The 22819-nt window shown below is 36.0% G+C and overlaps 1 non-coding gene across 1 annotated transcript; it reads left to right on the top strand.

Annotated features, from left to right (window-relative positions):
* Positions 1-6723: 6723 nt before the first annotated feature.
* Positions 6724-6830, top strand: LOC141634669 (small nucleolar RNA R71). The gene has a single exon (XR_012539394.1). It is a non-coding gene; the product is annotated as a small nucleolar RNA R71 (small nucleolar RNA).
* The last annotated feature ends 15989 nt before the right edge of the window (positions 6831-22819 follow it).

Genomic DNA, 22819 nt, shown 5'->3' with positions numbered 1-22819 from the left:
TTAATTTTTTTTTCTCTTTTTTTTTACCTCGTGTTATTATGCTTTTTTTTTTACCACTTTGATTTTTGTTTTCTCTTATGTTTTTCTTTAATTTACTCATTATGTTACCTTTTTTTCTTTTTCTTTTTGTACCGGATTTTTTTTTTACTTGAAATTTTTTTTACTCTTATTTTTTTTAACTCGTGTTATTATGCTATTATTGTGCTTTTTTTTTACCTGGATTTTTTTTACGACTTTGATTTTTTTCTCTTTTTTTTTTTTACCACATGTTATTGTCTTGTTATTGTTATTCCGCTGTTATTGTGATGTTATTCTGCTGTTACTTTGATTTTTTTTACGATTTTGATTTTTTTTTCTCCTTTTTTTTTACCATATGTTATTGTCTTTGTTATTGTTATTCATTTGTTATTGTGATGTTATTTCACATTGTGAATTTCTTTACGACTTTGATTTTTTTTTCTTTTTTTTTTACCACGTGTTATTGTGCTGTTATTCTACTGTTATTGTGATGTTATTCCGGTGTTACTTTTTTTTTACTACTTTGATTTTTTTATTCTTTTTTACCGCATGTTATTGTGCTGTTATTCTGGTGTTATTGTGATGTTATTCCGGTGCCACTTTGATTTTTTTTATGACTTTGATTTTTTTCTTTTTTCTTTTTACCACGTGTTATTGTGCTGTTATTCTACTGTTATTCTGCTGTTATTGTGATGTTATTCCGGTGTCACTTTGATTTTTTTTTTTTACTACTTTGATTTTTTCACTCTTTTTTTACCGCATGTTATTGTGCTGTTATTCTAGTGTTATTGTGATATTATTCCTGCCCAATAAATGACAAAAGACACCAAGTCAGTCTCATACTCCCATATGCCCTCCTCACGAAATACCGTTGTCACGACTTCATATACACACAAAATTCAAAGACCAAGCATACCAAACCACCCTTTCTACCAATTCTTTCACGCTCTTTGCCGTTACTTCCCTACAATTTGCCAAGTTCACATATAGGAGTTTAGGACATGCTTTACCAATTTCTGATATCCACTCGTCACCAAACATTCCTCTTTGAGTTTTAACAACTCCAAATTCAAACTTGAACCTTCAAAATTTATCCAAAATAAATGATAGGCTTATCGCGTACCTATGCAAAAATAAATTCCCTAAACAACAAGTTAATGTAGCAATAGGGGTCGAACATAAGGAAACGGGAATTACTTCGTGAATTGCTATGGGTAGATTTTTATCAAGGTTGATTACGATTTGGTTTGGTTTGGTTGTTTGATGATTAATAACAATAATGATATAAATTATATAATAAAAGGGAGTCTAAGGGGTTCGGGTCACGCATGCAAAGATAAACATATAATCATGATAAACTTGGTACTAATAACATTGTCAATTGCTTAGGCTTAAAGATACCCATCTTACGATATTAGCATCAACCATAGACCGGGTCCTAGAGAAACTCTCGTCCATGACTAGGTCGTCCTACTATACATGCTTAGTCTAATTCAATTCCGTGTCTCTCGACTTATAGAACGAATAAACAAACTTAATCAAATGAATAGGGCCCTAAACAAAGATTAAACATTGTGGCACAAACATGTGATAGAAGCAATATGATCAATATTATTATTAATCTATTTTATCATGTTATATATTTGATTTATGCATGGCTCCTCTAGCCCTTAGACTAGGAAATTTAGCTACTCATACTAAAATGTGAAATGTAAACTAAATTAAGAGAAATGGTGAACATAATTGTATGATTTATATAAACTAATTGTTTTAACATGTGGAAGAATTAAACTAAAGTAATCTAAACAAATTATTTAATTATAAACTATGTAATAACTGAAATAGAAATGTAGAGATATAAACTATAAGTAGAAATACCTTAAAAGTAGAGAACTTGTATGGAAGAACAATGTATAACCAAAAGCTTGAAATAACTTAGAACCAAATGTTTGAAGAACTACAAGATTAACTAATTTGTAAACTAATATGAAAACTATTGAGAGAAATATAATGCTTAAGGCTATTGTAAACTAAACTTGGACATAAAAATTCGATGATCAAAGCCTCGGAATACCTCTCCTATTTATAGGAGAGGAAAGCAAAACGTAAAAGCCTAGATGCATGCGGCCCCGATCGGGGTCGTGTGTTTCCGGGTATTTTCTCTTAATTCCTCTATTAATTGCGTGAGGAATCCAAGGTTTATACTTTAATGCTCCTTAATCACCCGGGTAAATGCCTCATCTATGATCTTTAGAGCTCCCAAAAAGCATCCTAAGCATGTTGGAATCTTATGCTTTCCACCTTGACTTGGACTTGAACATTTGGGCTTTGACTTTGTTTGTTGGCAACATTTGCATTACTCATACTAATCCATCAACTTCTTCATGCAAAACCCAATCCAATGCTCCATGCTTAGTCCAACAGTTGGTCTTGATTAGCTTAATGAACTTAGTGTATAAAATGATAGGAAAAAGCCTCTAAATGCTTAGATTCCTACAAAAACATGTTAAGACAAGCAAATACACTAGAACAACAAATATTAGCTTACAACACTATGAAAAGTGCCAAATGACATGTAAAATGAAGCTAATATAGGGGGTGAACGTATATAAAATATGCACTTATCAAACTCCCCCAAGCTAAACCCTTGCTTGTCCCCAAGCAAGAAACCAAATCCCATCAATTGCAATATCCAAACAAGCTAAGCATAATGATTTAGAAACCCGAAACAACATGGTCAAGGAATAAAGCAAAGCATGGTTGAGATTTACATGACGGCGTAGCATAGAAAACTTTAAATGAACCTTTAAGCTCTTGCATGATCTTTTGACTTATGGACTCTCACGGGGCACTCCAACTCTTTTTTATGTGGAAGGACAATTTTGTGAATAAACACTCGACTATCCTAGACTTATAATAATGTGCCCGCAATCTAATATGGTAATCAATCAAAACTAGCAAGCCAAAACACTCAAATGTAAGCATGATAGAGAAGCCAAATGAGTAGGAAGAGGGGAAATAAACATGGGTAAGAAGGGGGGACAAATGAATTATGGTAATGTGGAGCTAAGTTAAGCTAGCAACTACCAAATTGTAAAGGTGCTCAATCCCAATTCCAACCCAATTTTACAATTCAAACCATAAGAAAACTCTCCAAAATATATGAATAATGCTTGAGAGTTTCTCACATCTTTTTCTTATTCTCTTTTTTTTTTCTTTCTTTTCAATGCATACTTCTTTTTTAATTTTCATTTCTTTTTTTTCCTTTTTTTACTTTCTTTTTCTTTCATCTTTTTCTCGTTTCTCGTTTCTTTTTCAAGAGCATTAAGACCAAGCTCACATGATATTCAAACTTTGAAACAAATCCCAATTGAGCACCCAAACAAGACCAAATAAGCTACTAGCTCAACAAGGTAGGCAAGTTATAATGTAGCTAGGGAAAATTGTTTGTGAAGGGGTCAAGAAGGCAATTATATTCATGTGAATGGCTCCAAAATGCTATAACAAGTGAATGCATGTTTACCAAGAGATGACAAGAGAACCATACTTGTGCGTTTTGATGAAACACACATCATAAGGAGACCTACACTCACCTAAGAGAGACCGGATATGGATGCATCGGTCAAAAAGAGGCTCTACCTTACCAATTTGTAGCTTGCCGCAAGTCAAGATCAAGCCTATTTGGTTCATTCTTCATCTCCCACCTACTATGTCAAGACATCTCCATGTAGCTAATATCCCAACATGAAAGAATAAATCATTAGCAACAAGCCATTTTTAGGATAAGCAAAGAGGAAAGTAGGCTACAAGCAAGCACAAAGCAAAAATTTCTCCCAAAAATTTTCAAAATTCTCAAAAATTTCTACACTACATGCAACTCTCAAAAATTTCTACACTACATGCATCCTATGCTATATGCAAATGCAATATCTCCCCCCAAGCTAAACATCACATTTTCCTCAATGTGCCAACTATCCAAATCACCCAATCAAACCATAAAAATGGCTCAAGGCACAAAACAGGAAGGACTAGAGGTTATGTTTAATGGGTTGCAAGATCTAAACTAATATGCAAAGCAATTAAAAACTTACTCGACTTGCTAATCTCCCCCAAGCTAGCATGAATTCGGGGGGGGGGGGTGTAGATGTTTCTTTGTGACTTTAGTGAAGGAATGGGAAGAAACGAGAGAGAAAGGAGGAAATGAGTACCGTCGGGTATGTTTGAATGATAGAAAGAAATCTATCTTTTTTTTTTACCTGTATAAAGCAAAGGCCGGGAAGTCACAGAACCACGACCCCGATCGGGGTTGACCTCCTCTTCAGGTTTTGACTCTTTTCCACGTTGATTTAATTCCCTTCTTGTTTCTCGAAAACCACGTCCCCGAACGGGGATCTTGCATGGGGCTGCGTGCCAGATTCACTCTTCTCCATTTTCACCTAAAAATCACAAAAAGAAACATCATCAAGTCGAACATTTTATTACTAATCTACAAAAATAATAAATTGCAGAAAATTAAAAACAAAAATAAATAAAAGCAATAAAAAGCTTGGGTTGCCTCCCAAGAAGCGCTGGTTTAACGTCCCGCACGACGTAAGAAGCTATTTGATTCAAGTTTTGTCATTGAGCTCGCCACCAACCAAGCTCCATTTCATAGCTATCTTTGCATTTCTCAACCATTTGAAATTCTTCAAATAAAATTTCCCTTTCTTCCTTTTTCCACTTTTAGCAATAGCGTCCTTAGCATCATCACCTACAAAGCAAACACCACCCATATCGTCCTCCAACGGATCCGTTAGTGAGGATCCAAGCGTAGTAGAGGCATAAGAAGAGTCCACAGTGCTAAATAAATAACAAGACTCTTGTAACATTGGGCTTCTAATGGTGTTGTTTTTGCTAAAAGAAACCCGGTCATCACCTACTTCCAACGTCAACTTCCCATTTTTCACATCAATTAGCGCACCCGCGGTGCGTAAAAATGGCCTACCCAATATAATTGGGGTTTGTGAGTCCTCGGCCATATCGAGTATGAGGAAGTCAACGGGTATGAAAAATTTGCCAACTTTGACGGGAACATCTTCTAAGACACCTAAAGGTCGCTTTAAAGAACGGTCCGCCATTTGCAATGTTGTACTTGTGCATTTTAAAGCACCCATGTTAAGTTTTTCACAAAGGGAATAGGGCATGACACTTACACTAGCACCTAGGTCGCAAAGGGCCTTATCAATGGTATATTTGCCTATAGTGCAAGGAATAGAATAGCTACCGGGGTCCTTAAGTTTCGGGGGAGACTTGTTTTGTAAGAGTGCACTACACTCTTCGGTGAAAGCAATGGTCTCAACCTCATTGAAGGATCGCTTCTTTGAGAGGATTTCCTTCATAAACTTTGCGTAAGAAGGGACTTGGGTAAGCAATTCCATAAACGGGATGGTGACTTGCAAATTCTTACAAACTTCCAAAAATTTAGCAAACTTACCTTCCACCTTGTGCTTTGCTAGAAGATGGGGAAATGGTACTTGAACAACTTCTTTGGGAGGAGCATCCTCCACATCTTTCACTATCTCTTTCTCATTCTCCTTAGGAGCATCCACTTTCTTTGGAACGGCATCACTCTCCTTAGCATTAGGAGAGATTTCTTCAATAACCACCTCATCACTTTCTTTTGGCATTGGAGACCCAACATCTTTGGCATCAAGCTTGCTCTTCCTCTTTAGCATCAACAATCGATGAGGGAATGGCACACGATCTTTAACAATAGGCTCTTCACTAGCCTTCTTTTTGTCATTTCCCCCAAGCTTAGCCTTTTTGACAACCACCTCATCATCCAAAGTCATGGATGGCCCATCATAGCTTGAACCACTTCTCAAGGAAATAGAATTAGCGGTTTCATGTGGTTGCTCACCTTGGGGAGGTAGTTGACCATTCTTCCTTTGAGAATTAGAAGCGGCTAGTTGAGCCACTTGTTGTTCCAACATCTTGACCGCGGCACTATGAGCTTGATCATTCTTTTGAATTTGAGCCAATAATTCCCTTTGCATTTGGATTATCATGCCCTCGAGCATACCAACTCCTTGATTGTTTTGTTGGCCATTTTGTGGTGGATTTTGTTGGTAATTGTTTTGTGGGGGCCTTTGTTGATTTTGATAACCCGGTGGAGGGATATACTTTTGTTGTTGAGGAACATAGGCATTTTGTTGTGGTGGAGGTTGTGGATTAAGCACATTGTTGCTATTGTAAGACAAGTTCGGATGGAATTTTGAATTCGGGTTACATGTGTTGGAAAATGTACCCGGTGGATATGAACTTTGTCTTAGAGCTTGAAAAGCATTTACCTCTTCCATAGGAGCTCGGCAATGAGCGGCATAGTGACCCGCACCTCCACATCCATCACAAACGATGATTTGGCTCGTTGAAGACACGACATTGAGTTGTTGAATGGAATCTTTAGCATCTCTTTCCGATAATTGTTGTTGGAGCAAGGCAATTTGAGGTAGCAAAACGGAGTTGCTAGAGGATTCTTCTTTACCTTTGGGTGGCACAACTCGGGAATTGACATATTGGGCATCATGGATCGCCATAGATTCGATCGTGGAATGAGCAAGATCGGTGTCAATTTGATCAAACCGCCCATTGTTGGCGGAATCAAGAATCCTTCGGGACTCGGCACAACATCCATTGTAGAATGTTATTGCTAGAAACCAATCATCTAGCCCATGATGTGGGCATTGCCTTTGCAACTCCTTGTACCTCTCCCATGCCTCATATAAGCTCTCAAGAGCTTGTTGACGGAATCCGGTGATTTGGCTCCTCAAAGTTTGAGTTTTCTCCGGTGGAAAAAACTTTTGGTAAAAAGCAAGAGCCAATGTCTCCCAATTGGTGATTCCCATGGCGGTGCGGTCAAGGCTATTGATCCAAAGCTTGGCCTTGTCCTTCAATGAGAAAGGTAAAAGTATTTCCCTTATTTGGGCTTGGGTGACGCCCGTTTGCCGGATCATGGAGCAATAGTCACAAAAATTTTGAACATGCAAATTGGGATCCTCCAAAGGACTTCCTCCAAATTGCTTCCTCTCCACAAGGCTAATGAAAGCCGGCTTGATCTCGAATTCCGGCGCGGTGATTTGAGTGGTTGTGATTTCGGCCGGAAGCATGGCCGCGGTGGGCTTTGAATGATCGGAAAGTTTCACCATCTTTTTGGTAGTAGATGGTGATGGTGGTGGAGATGAGGAACTTGAAACCTCCTCCTCTTCAAGGGCCTCTAGATCGTCTAAGTAGGACTTTCTAGCACTTTCAACTTGTACGGGAGAAGTGGCTTCTTTCACTTCCTTCCAAAATCGTCGTCTTCTCCTAAAGGTTTTCTCGGGTTCGGAATCCGGTGAAAGCAATTCTCCACTACGAGAGGACCTGGGCATAAGACAACAATTTCTAGGAAAATGATAAGTAACGGTCTCAAGGAACAAGTGTTCCTCAAGACAAAACAAAAACAAGATAAAAATCGACAATTAAAAAGCAATAAAACCGTTTCCCCGGCAACGGCGCCAAAATTTGATAGGCTTATCGCGTACCTATGCAAAGATAAATTCCCTAAACAACAAGTTAATGTAGCAATAGGGGTCGAACATAAGGAAACGGGAATTACTTCGTGAATTGCTATGGGTAGATTTTTATCAAGGTCGATTACGATTTGGTTTGGTTTGGTTGTTTGATGATTAATAACAATAATGATATAAATTATATAATAAAAGGGAGTCTAAGGGGTTCGGGTCACGCATGCAAAGATAAACATATAATCATGATAAACTTGGTACTAATAACATTGTTAATTGCTTAGGCTTAAAGATACCCATCTTACGATATTAGCATCAACTATAGACCGGGTCCTAGAGAAACTCTCGTCCATGACTAGGTCGTCCTACTATACATGCTTAGTCTAATTCAATTTCGTGCCTCTCGACTTATAGAACGAATAAACAAACTTAATCAAATGAATAGGGCCCTAAACAAAGATTAAACATTGTGGCACAAACATGTGATAGAAGCAATATGATCAATATTATTATTAATCTATTTTATCATGTTATATATTTGATTTATGCATGGCTCCCCTAGCCCTTAGACTAGGAAATTTAGCTACTCATACTAAAATGTGAAATGTAAACTAAATTAAGAGAAATGGTGAACATAATTGTATGATTTATATAAACTAATTGTTTTAACATGTGGAAGAATTAAACTAAAGTAATCTAAACAAATTATTTAATTATAAACTATGTAATAACTGAAATAGAAATGTAGAGATATAAACTATAAGTAGAAATACCTTAAAAGTAGAGAACTTGTATGGAAGAACAATGTATAACCAAAAGCTTGAAATAACTTAGAACCAAATGTTTGAAGAACTACAAGATTAACTAATTTGTAAACTAATATGAAAACTATTGAGAGAAATATAATGCTTAAGGCTATTGTAAACTAAACTTGGACATAAAAATTCGATGATTAAAGCCTCAGAATACCTCTCCTATTTATAGGAGAGGAAAGCAAAACGTAAAAGCCTAGATGCATGCGGCCCCGATCGGGGTTAGGTGGCCCCGATCGGGGTCGTGTGTTTCCGGGTATTTTCTCTTAATTCCTCTATTAATTGCGTGAGGAATCCAAGGTTTATACTTTAATGCTCCTTAATCACCCGGGTAAATGCCTCATCTATGATCTTTAGAGCTCCCAAAAAGCATCCTAAGCATGTTGGAATCTTATGCTTTCCACCTTGACTTGGACTTGAACATTTGGGCTTTGACTTTGTTTGTTGGCAACATTTGCATTACTCATACTAATCCATCAACTTCTTCATGCAAAACCCAATCCAATGCTCCATGCTTAGTCCAACAGTTGGTCTTGATTAGCTTAATGAACTTAGTGTATAAAATGATAGGAAAAAGCCTCTAAATGCTTAGATTCCTACAAAAACATGTTAAGACAAGCAAATACACTAGAACAACAAATATTAGCTTACAACACTATGAAAAGTGCCAAATGACATGTAAAATGAAGCTAATATAGGGGGTGAACGTATATAAAATATGCACTTATCAATAAAATTGGTTCCATCCATCCTTCTATAACCAATTGCTTAAACTCACGGCAGCACTTCACTAACTTTCCTATCCCTTTGCTTGTGAGATTCCGACAGAAGCTTCCATCAACATATTATAAATTTGGGCACACGAGCTCAATTTTTTCAAGTACCTCATCAGTCAAAAATTATTTGTCCCCAAAGCTCGTGAAATGACTAAATGACGGGTTTTCAATATCAATATTGGAACAATTCCATTTCTACTTCAAAATGGCCGGAATTTTGGGAGTTGCAGACTTGCGGTTGTAAGACGAGTAACATAATAATGACAATGACAAAAACTAAATTCAGCCAATTTGAAAACATTTCATTTCCAATGTATGATGCACGATACGATCAAACCTCCGGAATCGACAAGCTACCACGAAGGTTAATCGCACACTTGCGAGTGCATATCGGAAGAACAAATCACGAGACACTACCAAGGACAAGACAAGAACTTTTCATAAGATACATGCGATTCTAATAAGATACAACAAGCTACAAGGATTTAGCTCGCCAATGTCCCCACACCGAGATCCCAACAATACAAGCTTCCAATCATAATTATAGTACACGACCATTCAATTGTTTAACACATCAATTAACTTCAAAAATATCTCAATCAAACCAGATCAACACATAGCGAAAGATCAACACATCGCGAAACGTTCGGAAAAGCAAAACAACGAAGAAAAAATGATAACATATTCATACTCATGCTCGAACATCAATAAACGCGAGGAAACAAACGTAAAAAAACCAGATCGAGCAAAGCGAAACGCGTTCAAAAATCAAAATAACGAAAAAATCGATTAAGATGTCGATAATCGATCGCCGGTGGTGCGCCGACGTCGTTGTATCTCGCCGCGGCAGTGGTGAGGATGGGTGATGAGAGAGGAAAGTGGAAGGAGGTCGGCGTATGGATTGGGGAACGTAAGGTTTTTGTTTATTAATATGACATGCTTTGTTTGTGGTTTGATTTTTCTTTTTATTCTTAGCCGTTGGTTTCTTTTGATCTAATGGTGAGATTTTCCAAACTCACAACTCACCGTAAGAACCAAACTCACGAGATCCCGCCTCTCTCTCTCTCTCTCTATATATATATATATATATATATATATATATATATATATATATATATATATATATATATATATATATATGGGCGGGTTCAGTGAATTTTGCCTTTAACGTGTCTTAACCGTACGAACTAGCTTAATAAGGCATTTTTTTTTTCAGCTACACTTTATATACTTACCATATACACCTCTTATTCAAATATCTTATAACATATCTAGATACACTTTTTCTACACTACAATTCTAGATGCACTTTTACACTTTTTTAACACTATTTTTTTTGGAAGTTTTAAGACTAACTCCTAGATACATTTTATACTATTTCCGGATACATTTTATATTATTAGCGGATACACTTTGTGTAAATTGTTACAAGTTTTAACACTAACTCTCGGATACATTTTATATTTTTTGCGGATACATTTTATAATTTTTGCGGATACACATGACATTTATGCCAGATACACATTATAATACTTCTGGATACACACGTTCATACTTCCGGAAACACATCGTATTAATACCAGATACACATGGTTATACTGCCGGATACACATGTATCCCGTATTAATACGGTGTGTATTTGGAGTGGTATTTTGTGTATCCACTGCCACCACCATCACCGTTGCCCCCACCACCGCCATTACCACTGATAACGACACCACTGCCACCACCACCACCACTGCTGCCGCCACCACCACTGCCAGCCTACCACCACAACCACCACCATTATTGTCACCACCACCACCACGGTGTCAGCCACCACTACTCAGATACACAAACACAACAATCTAGATACACAAACACCAATTCTAGATACACATCCCACCACGGTATCTAGTTTGTATACCTAATGTATCCGTGTATCAATCCCACACATTGAACATCACGATCATCACCGAACCACAACCACCACCGCAGACCAAACACACACCACGACAAAATTACGACGCCGGTAAGGACGGTTTCACTCTAAAATTTCAGATCTGAATACTAGATTTACAAATTGGAAGTAAAATATAAAGAAAAGACCGAACTAGCGACATCAACTCGTCGAAAATTATCCACAATTCCGATTTGAATACTAGATTTACAAATTGGAAGTAAAATATCAAAAAAAAATACCGAACCAACGACATTAACTCGTCGGAACTGGCCATCAGCGCGCAATAGTACCGCCACGCCAACCAAAGAACACCACAAAAATGCCACATAAAACACCACCGAACAGCTCAAATCCTAACTATCGCAATCGCGGGAAGCAATCCGGCCGAAATGACGCCGGCGATCAAATGACCATCGTTGACATCTCAGCCACCATGGAAATTTTACAAGGATTGCAATTATATGATTATTTTTTCGAAATTATTTCTATTTCTCAGTAGATCTAACATTTGGAAAAGGAAAAACAAAGATGAAACATTTAAAAAGTCTCTAATGTCCTTATTTTTTTATGTGAACAAATAGTAATCACCGGTGAGACAAGGAGATTTGCCGGTGGTTGGCGGTGCCTAGTAGTGATAGTGGAGAAGTAGAGAAGTCGGCGCCGTCGAAGGATTTGAATAACAGTTGGCCGTAAAAATGCGTCAGGGAAGAAGTGTATGACGATGATGTCATCGTCGGAGTAATTGGTGACCGCTAATATCGCCGGAGTTGATGGCAATTGATAGCAAGGGTGGTGTCTGCTGAATAGGTAAGGAGGAGAGAGAATATGGGAGGGGAGTGATTCAAGGTTTACATTATTGAATTTATGCGAGTGATGGGGAAGGGAGGTAGTTCTGGACCGTTGATTTCTTCAATTCAGTGGTTCCTATTCAGTTCGTACGGTTCGTAACTTAATTTAGTTCGTACGGGATCCTGATTCTATATATATATATATATATATATATATATATATATATATATATATATATATATACATAGAGGCAAGATCCGGTGAGTCCACCTATATATTTGAGTCCATGAGTCCATAAAACAATATCACGCACTATACAAAACAATATCACGAATTTTTTTTTTCAAAATTTTTTTTTCCGAAAAAGTTTTTTTTTTTTTTTTTTTTTTTTTCAAATTTTTTTTTTCCGATTTTTTTTTTTTTTCCGTAAAAGTTTTTTTTTTTAAAGCTGTGATATTGTTTAGTATAACGTGTGATATTGTATTACAAAATAATATCACAATTTTTTTTTTCAAATTTTTCTTTTCGAAAAAGTTTTTTTTTTTATTTTTTTTTTTTTAAAAAAAAAATTTTAATGTATGCTGTGATATTGTTTAGTATAACGTGTGATATTGTATTACAAAACAATATCACGATTTTTTTTTCGAATTTTTTTTTCTAAAACTTTTTTTTTCATTTGTGATATTATTTAGTATAACGTGTGAAAGCGTGGTTGTGATATTGTGTAGTATAACGTGTGATATTGTATCATGGACTCACGGACTCAAAAAGATAGGGTGGACTCATGTGATCCTAATTCTATATATATATATATATATAGAAATTGAATCATGTGAGGCACCCTTCTTAGGGTGAGGTAGCTGTACCCATTCTAAACCATTGGATCTAAAAATTGTAAATTCATCAGATTATGACACATATCCCTATATTATCTAACCCATACACCTTACATCTCAAAGCCATTTACGGTGTCCTCCTCCTCTCTCTTCAGCTCAGCTTCATCTTCATCTCGTCACTCACCATTAACGCCGAGCTTCCAACCGCCATTGATAGTGAGCTTTTCATCCGCCATTATCCTCCTCAACTTAGGTACTTTCGATTCAATAGTTTTCATTTCAATTCATCCGTAATTTTCATTCCGTCTTCTCCGATTCATCTCGTTTTCGCCATTATCACTGTACTTTCATTACTAATTTATTTATTTTAAAGCAAGTTTTAATCGTTATTGATCAAAATCGAGCACAGTATGAACGCATAAAATCAATTGAAGTGGATTTTTCCGCTTCTTTTTAAGGTCCTTCCCCTTTCTTACCGTAATAAATCACTTTTCGACCGCCATTATCACTAAGATTTTCTACCGCCATTGTCATCCGGAATTTGGTAATTTCGATCAACTAATTTACATTTCGATCCATACCGCTTTCATTCCGTTTCAATCACACTAATTTTCAATCGACTGATTTAATTTCATAAATTAAAGCTCAACTAGTTTATTTACTTATTATCGTTGTTCGTTTGTAGGCGTACATCAATCTCTCCGCTTCTTCGTATGTTCCTTTCCTTTTATTTACTTATTATCGCTGTTCTTTTGCTATGCTTTTCCATTTTTTGAGGTTTGATCGAATTTCAGTACCTCCTTTGTCTTTTAAAACGTGTTAGTGTTTAAGTGTTCAATCGATTTGTTGCCAAAAAAAATACGGACATTTGTTATTAGTTTGTGCGGTATCACTTAGTTTCTGTTCCAGCAATTTGTTGTCTTCTTAGGTTAATCTACTTGATTTGTTCGTCATTTCAGAGGTTACTGTCTTTATTTTAGATTTATTGTAGGAGTTGATGGTTTTCTTGATTTCGTTGATGTTATTTTGACACGATTTCTTTTGTTACGTTTTCCATTCTTAAGTTTTGTTTGGTGTAGGAATTAGGAAAGAGTTTGTTGAAATTGGTTGTTAATTGTGATCAGAGTAGGTGGATTTATACTAGGAACGTTTTGATGATCACATTGCTTTTGCGCCTTTACGACCTTCCTACTTGTACGACCAGACTTTTCTCACAAAATTCCCCCTTACCTCAATAGTTCTATGATGGGAGAGTATTTTTCGTGATTCTACTTTATATTACCATTTTTGGATAAATAGTGACTACTTTGTGCAGATAATAATCATGTAAATAAGCCAATTATCGTATAAAACATTACAGTTATGTAGTATGGACTCTCAAGATCCAATTGATATCCTTTTTTTGCAGGGAATGTTCCATCATTTGTTCACATCTTAGCCTTGTTTTCCTTTTTATCTCGATCAACAACCACAAGAGGCCTGGGTATACGGTAGGCCTAGGTATACAGTTCTTAAATTTGCATTTATTGCGTTGCATCCAACCAAAGATACACATAAGCACCGATCACATCAACAATATATTTCTTCTCCAAGTTCGTTTTCTAGCGATTCAAAGATCGGGTAATCATTTCTATTCATTTTGACCTCCATCCATTCCTCAATGTAATTCAAAAGCTTAGAACTGTACTCAGTTTGGAAAAGCAGATGACAGAATGTCTCATCTGTAGTATGGCACAAATAGCAACTCAGCTACGACTGTCAGCAATACCCATATTATAGCGTTTAGCTCTTGTATTCTACGCACACTAGCATGCTAACCAATTTATCATGCTAATCAGTTTTAAGTGTTGTCTTTCTTACGAGTTTTATTTTTGCTTTTTTGAACGTTACTGTCATGATAGTTGTCTAATTATCCGTCCTTGTTAATATTATGATTATAAGACTATGATCAAGGTTAGTTTTTTTTATTTTAAATGGAAATAGTGAGTCGTCCAAAATGGAAAAATGGTAACTTTTGTAAACGTGGTGTGCGTATCAGCCCATTTGTAGCTTGGTTATGTCTATACAACTATACCTTTACATTTCTGGCAATTTAAATTGAGAAACACATTTTTCTGATGTTCTGATGTCCTGCAAATTATAATCATGTTGTGTATCCCTGCAGAATTCCTAGAACCATTGGGGTGTCAATACCAATGGAAGCTACTTTCTTCATTACTTATATTATGGTTTATGGTTGGGCTAGTGTTGCCGCTGAAGTCCTCAGATTAGTTCCTCTAATATTGTTCCATATTAAGAATACAGTATTGGTTAAAACTGAGCAAGACCGGGATGAAGCAATGGATCCTGGTTTCCTGAACTTCCCTACATACGAGCCTCGGATTCAACTTTACTTTCTACTTGGACTTGTCTATTGTGTTATCACACCGATACTTCTTCCTTTCATCATTGTCTTCTTTGCGTTTGCTTACTTGGTTTTTCTTCATCGGGTACAATCTTCTCAAATATTGTTTCTATTAAATAATTCCAGGCACTGTTCAATATTTTATTAACGGGTCGGGTACTCTATGCTTTGTTCTCCCTAGATTATCAATGTCTACGACCGAAAATATGAAAGTGGAGCTGCCTTCTGGCCAGATTTACATCAACGCATAATTATCGGTCTTGTAATATCACACCTTTTATTGCTGGGATTGCTGAGTGCAAAAGATGTAAAGACTTCTACACCCTTGCTGGTTGCCCTCCCAGTATTGACGATCTGGTTCCATATCGTCTGTAAAGGTCGCTTTCAATCAGCTTTTACCAGGTTCCCCTTGAAGGTTAGTCTTTCTCATTTCTATTTTCTTTCCTGTTTAAGCATAATCCAACTTATTTAATTCGTTAAATTATCGCTGCTCTTGTTTTTCTATCTTCCTTCACTCGACTTCCATTGATTTCTATGCGTTCCTTTTCTGCGCGACTACTCTCGCAATTGAAGTTTCATTATTATTGTTCACTGTTAGTTATGACCGATTTCAGGTAACTTAGGTTTGTCCTTAAAACCACATGTCACAAGGATACAGTTCTGCGTACCTGACTCTCCGTACTCTCCTAACAGGCAGGAATCATTGTTCATTGTTGGTTAATGTGTTGTTTGCGTGTTAAGCAACTGATGTATTCATGATTTGTCCTGCTGGACGGTGTTCTTATTAATATGAACACAATATTGTTTCCTTTGCTGCACAAATTAGCAGACAATGTGGTCATTTTCTTTTCTTGGATTTGACAGTGAATGGAAGATTGTTGTTGATGCATGACAGTAGTTGTCGCTTGCTATAGACCAATTATAGTAGTAGTTGGTGAGGATTTTATTCAGGTGGGTTGATTATAGGTGATTTTGATCTTTAGTTTAGTACACTAGTGGTAAGAAGAAGGCTCTTTGTATTTGCAGGAAAAGTGAAGTGACGGATCTGAAGCTACAGCTAAGACAACTAGCAGGTAGCAGAGCGCCAGGTACCGATGACTCGAAGCGGGATCTCTTCAAGAAAGTGATTTCTTACATGACAATTGGTATTGATGTCTCATCAGTGTTTAGCGAAATGGTCATGTGTTCAGCCACATCATACATAGTTTTGAAGAAAATGTGTTACCTGTATGTGGAAAATTATGCCAGGAACAACCCTGATCTTGCACTTCTTACTATCAATTTCCTTCAAAGGGGTTGTAAGGATCAAGATCCAATGATCCGCGGTCTTGCCTTAAGGAGTCTTTGTACACTACGTGTTGCGAATTTGGTGGAGTATCTAGTTGGACCATTGGTATCCAGGTTGAAAGATGGCAGTAGCTATGTGAGAACTGTGGCAGCCATTGGAGTTTTGAAATTGTATCACATATCCGTTGTGACATGCATTGATGCCGATTTCCCAAAGAATGCTCAAGCATTTGATCTTTGAATGATCCTGATAGCCAAAAGGTGTGTTTCTAATAATGTTTCTAACTTATGTTTCTTACGATGATTGTGATCTTAGTGGTTAGTGGCAAGCTGCTTTATTTCTTTATTTGCCATGACGCATCAGTATCCTATCACTATGTGTAAGCATTGGACTGGCTTATGCACTTTCAGAGACGCAAATCCATGTTTTATTCGCTTCCCCTGGACTTTAATGAACCATAAATTTAGGGAGTCAATAGTCACACAAATTTTCAAGTTGTCATTATGTAATTTATTGGTGCCTGTTCTCTTTTCTTTGCATCTGTAAGTGTTGCTGTTAGAACATTTCGTCATATATAAAATGAATTAAGATTAACGATTGCTTCTCTGTGTTTGAGTTGCTGCTCTAGTCTTTGATCTACTCTTTAGCCTTCTGTTTCCAGCTGTGAATTCTTATTTGGCATACTTAATTTTAATAGTTTCGCCTCTATTTTGCTCATGATTATGTTTGTGAGGATAAACCTCACTTTTGTTGTTGTTGCTTCATACTTAATTTTTGGATTATCTTGTCATTCTTTGGATGCGTGTTTCATTTTTGGAGAGTCAATTTTCGTAGCTACTCTGTGTTTTTAAATGTGTTGTTGCTTGCGTGTTCAGTAGCTACACCTCATTTTCATTGTTCCACCTAGCATTTTGCAGCTGCTGTATATACGTCGAAATCTGCTATATATACTTCGAAAATTAAATGTGTAGGAGACTTTTTGTATTTTTTTAGCAGGAACCTGTTTTAAAACTAGAGCCATTCAATTCCCATCAGAATAATAAGCTTTTTTTTGGAAACCAGAATCAAACTGTTCACTGAAACATTCTGCAACAATAAGTTAGTCCACTACATCTCCAGCCATTCTCTTCTGATTTCAAAAGCAGATATGGCAATGGATATGACCGTCAGAGCTGCTTCCACCATTAAACATTCACTTCCTCTATCTCCTCCTAATAAAGCTCTTCTCTCTTACTCCAACTCCAAAATTCAGCTAAAACCTGCCAAACTTCTCTTCTTTCCGACCTCAACGTCACTATCTTTATTAACCGTTTTCTCTTATCCGCTTAATGCGAAAGATCTTACTCTCCCTAACGATCAATTAGTCTTCTCCTCCCATATTGAATATGCATATCTTTATTATTTCCTATTTATTGAGTTTTTCATTCATTTGGAGCTTAGTAGCTTACTCGAAATCTGTCAACATTGTCTCTGCACTTTCAACCTTTTCCACTGGTTATAGACAGTCAATTTAATCTTTGTTATGTACTCGTATATCTTAATGGCTATTAGCTCAAATGGGAGAGCAATGTGCAAATCTTGCACAAAGGTATGATTTCGAATCTCCTATAGCCTAGTTAATTTAAGAATCTGGTGTAAAATTGAGGATGAGAAGAAGAAGCTCAAACTTAGATGTCCACAAACGGCGTGCATAAGCCAAAACGTCGTGCAGAGCCACTAAAGGAGCAAAGGATTACAATTTTGAGTCCTTTGTAAAGTAATGTTAGAAATTATCTAAATTGGGTGCAATTGGACATGACAGAAAAGCCCAAAACTCAAAAGTCCACTAGAGAAATACCAATTAGGCTTTGAAGTAACAGTAGCAGTCAATAACCAACATGGGAGTCGAACCCACACCTTGTGCATTGCACAATGCTCTGCCATTTGAGCTAATTGGTTTTAAAATAATTAAATCATTCCACTAGTTTTCATCATGTGAGTTGTTCCCTTATCTCTGCTCCCCCTACCATTAGAGGAACGACTGAAAAATTGATTCTCGAGGTGTGCTCTAATCCTTACCTTGGAACTTTCCGTTTTTTGGTTTGACTGCTACGCTGAAAAGAAATAGTTGTCACTTTGTTATTTTGCTTTGTACTAGTATAGTTGTGTATATAGCTTCTGATCTTTTCCCACCTTCATGTTGAGGAACAAAACAAAGTCTGAGATTCACCGAATAAAGAAAAGAGCAAAATAGGTGATTTTAACCACTTATGATGATCAAGTTTCACAAAACAAGCCCTAAGATTCACTGAATAAGGTATGAGATTCACAAAATAAGGTCTGAGATTCACTAAATAAGGAAAAGAGCAAAAAAGGTGATTTTAACCACTTATGATGATCAAGTTTCACAAAACAAGTCCTAAGATTCACTGAATAAGGTATGAGATTCACAAAATAAAGTCTGAGATTTACCAAATAAGGAAAAGAGCAAAAAAGGTGATTTTATGACCAAATTTCACAAAACAAGCTCTAAGATTCACTGAACAAGGTCTGAGATTCACAAAACAAAGTCTAAGATTCACCGAATAAAGAAAAGAGCAAAATAGGTGATTTTAACCACTTATGATGATCAAGTTTCACAAAACAAGCCCTAAGATTCACTGAATAAGGTATGAATTTCACAAAATAAGGTCTGAGATTCACCCAATAAGGAAAAGAGCAAAAAAGGTGATTTTAACCACTTATGATGAACAAGTTTCACAAAACAAGCTCTAAGATTCACTAAACAAGGTCTGAGATTCACAAAATAAAGTCTGAGATTCACCGAATAAAGAAAAGAGACAAATAGGTGATTTTAACCACTTATGATGATCAAGTTTCACAAAACAAGTCCTAAGATTCACTGAATAAGGTATGAGATTCACAAAATAAGGTCTGAGATTCACCAAATAAGGAAAAGAGCAAAAAAGGTGATTTTAACAACTTATGATGACCAAGTTTCACAAAACAAGCTCTCAGATTCACTGAACAAGGTTTGAGATTCACAAAATAAGGTTTGAGATTCACAAAATAAGGTATGAGATTCACCAAATAAGAACAAGAGCAAAATAGATAATTTCAACCATTTATGACCACGTTTCACAATATTACCTTTTAGTTTCACAATATAAGCTCTAAGATTTACAAATAAGGTCTAAGTTTCACAAAAAAGGCTCTAGGATTCACAAAATAAGAATAAGAGCAAAATAGGTGATTTCAACCAATTATGACCAAGTTTCACAATATTACCTTCTAATTTCACAAAACAAGCCGTAGGATTCACAAAACAAGGTCTAGGCTTCACAAAATAAGAACAAGAGCAAAATAGATAATTTCAACCATTTATGACCACGTTTCACAATATTGTCTTTTAGTTTCACAATATAAGCTCTAAGATTCACAAAACAAGATCTAGGCTTCACAAAATAAGAACAAGAGCAAAATAAATAATTTCAACCATTTATGACCACGTTTCACAATTTTACCTTTTAGTTTCACAATATAAGCTCTAAGATTCACAAAATAAGGTCTAAGATTCACAAAACAGACTCTAGGATTCACAAAATAAGAACAAGAGCAAAATAGGTGATTTCAACCAATTTATGACCAAGATTCACAATATTACTTTCTAATTTCACAAAACAAGGTCTAAGATTCACAAAACAGGCTCTATGAATCACAAAATAAGAATAAGAGCAAAATAGGTGATTTCAACCAATTTATGATCAAGTTTCACAATATTACCTTCTAATTTCACAAAACAAGGTTTAAGATTCACAAAACAGGCTCTAGGATTCAGAAAATAAGAACAAGAGCAAAATAGGTGATTTCAACCAATTTATGACCAAGTTTCAAAATATTACCTTCTAATTTCACAAAACAAGCCGTAGAATTCACAAAACAAGGTCTAGGCTTCACAAAATAAGAACAAGAGCAAAATAGATAATTTCAACCATTTATGACCACGTTTCACAATATTACCTTTTAGTTTCACAATATAAGCTCTAAGATTCAAGCCGTATGATTCACAAAACAAGGTCTAGGTTTCACAAAATAAGAACAAGAGCGAAATAGATAATTTCAACCATTTATGACCACGTTTCACAATATTATCTTTTAGTTTCACAATATAAGCTTTAAGATTCACAAAACAAGGTCTAGGCTTCACAAAATAAGAACAAGAGCAAAATAAATAATTTCAACCATTTATGACCACGTTTCACAATTTTACCTTTTAGTTTCACAATATAAGCTCTAAGATTCACAAAACAAGGTCTAAGATTCACAAAACAGACTCTAGAATTCATAAAATAAGAAAAAGAGCAAAATAGGTGATTTCAACCAATTTATGACCAAGTTTCAGAAATGGCCATATAGATTGCATTGTGACCTATGCTATCTCCTGCATTGCCATTTAATACTCATTCAGATGCATTCAAATCTTTCTTTCTCTTTAAGTTTAAAAAATTCCTAGGAAGTATTCTATACACAAGAACATGATATTAGATCTCGGTTTAAGGTTTGATATTAAAATCGATTGTCACGACTTAATCTCGGTCAGGGCATAGATGTTTGCGGTGCCACTTTGAAATAAAGTCACAATAACCTTTAAAAAAACTTTATTGCCAGTCATGCATGTTTCTTTTTGTTATCATTGGTGGGAAAGGGAAGCTAGCATGTAGCGCCTCTGCTTGACAATGAATCTTTCAAAATTTAGTTGAAATTTCTGAAATTTTTGGAAGGTTAAGCCATTGTGGTTTACTGAATTATACGTTAAGGCCCCCGAAATTTTCCCACACCCACTAACAATTAAATTTTGGCTCCGCCACTGGCTGACATTACTTTGTTTTCTGACAGTCTCCAAGGAGGAATTGCTGCAGATTATTGGATTCAATGGAGAAAGGAACAATGGAGTTAGAAGTAGGTGTATGTAAGGAAGATGAGGTGATAGAAATTTAAAACAAATTGTCAACAAACGAAAAAAAATTAATTAAATGCATTTTGTTCCTTCAAATGTCTCCTTTTTTTTATATAGTTTTTAATTGGTTTATTTGATTAGTTGCTCGATCAGTCATGAAAAAAAAGAAAAAAAAAGAATGTTCCATTATAATCCTTGGATTCCACTATGATGAACAAGGGTATATGGAATGTTAAGGAACGATCTGTAATCCACCATATACTATATGATTAAGTGTGATTAAATCAAATATTTAAGGCAAGATCTAATGACTTTGCTATCAGTAAACTAATACTGATATGAATGACCAGAAATTATGGTTCCCATTCCATGGATACCATCATCACCTATTCCCACCCCACTTTCACGTACATCCACACTTTCCTCATACGAAATTACCTCGAAATACGAAATTGAGCCTTATATTACACAAAATCGAGCCTTCGATTCCACTACAATCACAATATTTTACAAACTAAAACTGAAACACAAATTAATCGAGCTCAATTTTGATCAAAATTATGAAATTACCTCGAAATTATTCGAAATCTTCTTCTGAATTTGCTGAAATCACGTTGTTGTATGTTATTTTGATGAAATTACCTTCAAACTAATCAAATAAAGTCTTCTGAAATTGCTGAAATCACGATATTATTGATGTAGCTTGTTGATTGGCAAATCGCTGCAATTGGAATCACGATATTAATCGCTTCACAACCCTCACGGAATTCATCAATTGGAATCTATAAACAATCGCTGCAATTGATGAATCGTTGATTAGTTTATGGGGTTTGGGTTTGGAATCTATGAACAATCGCTACAATCACGATATTAATCGTTGATGAAGAAAATTTGTTTAGATGTTTTGCGTAGAAAAGTTTAGATAGATAAAATATTTAGCCCACATGAAAAATTAGGAAAAGATGAATTGACAGCCCACATTGAATGAGCCCGTTTAATATCAGTCCACATTCAGTCCGCCCCAAGTTTAATGAATGAATTTGGTGAGGCCAGCCGCCTCGCCATAATTAACGGCTTCACCGGATCCGGCCTCTCTCTCTCTCTCTCTCTATATATATATATATATATATATATATATATATATATATATATATATATATATATATATATAATAATCTGTGCGAATCGTACATTTAACTAAATGACAACCGTCGATTAGAAGTTAGTTTGGAAATCGCCCGCATTATTAAACTCTCTCCCTCACAAACTAAACTACTGTTAACATTTGCTTGACATCTACCTGCCCTAACATCAGGCACCACCTAGCACGCCGACTTGCCTCGCCGGTATTTCGACGACCAATACTTTTTAACGGAGTTAACAAGGGCTGTCTGCTGTCTCACTCCGACTCAAACAATGCCTCTGATACTTCCTCCATATTATCTCTCCTCATAATTCGCCGCATCCCTCACCATAC

The sequence above is a fragment of the Silene latifolia genome, chromosome Y, assembly GCF_048544455.1.
Source record: "Silene latifolia isolate original U9 population chromosome Y, ASM4854445v1, whole genome shotgun sequence".
In the NCBI taxonomy this organism is placed as follows: domain Eukaryota; kingdom Viridiplantae; phylum Streptophyta; class Magnoliopsida; order Caryophyllales; family Caryophyllaceae; genus Silene; species Silene latifolia.
Note: the sequence above shows the minus strand (reverse complement) of the source record. Positions and strands in the feature narration are given on the sequence as shown.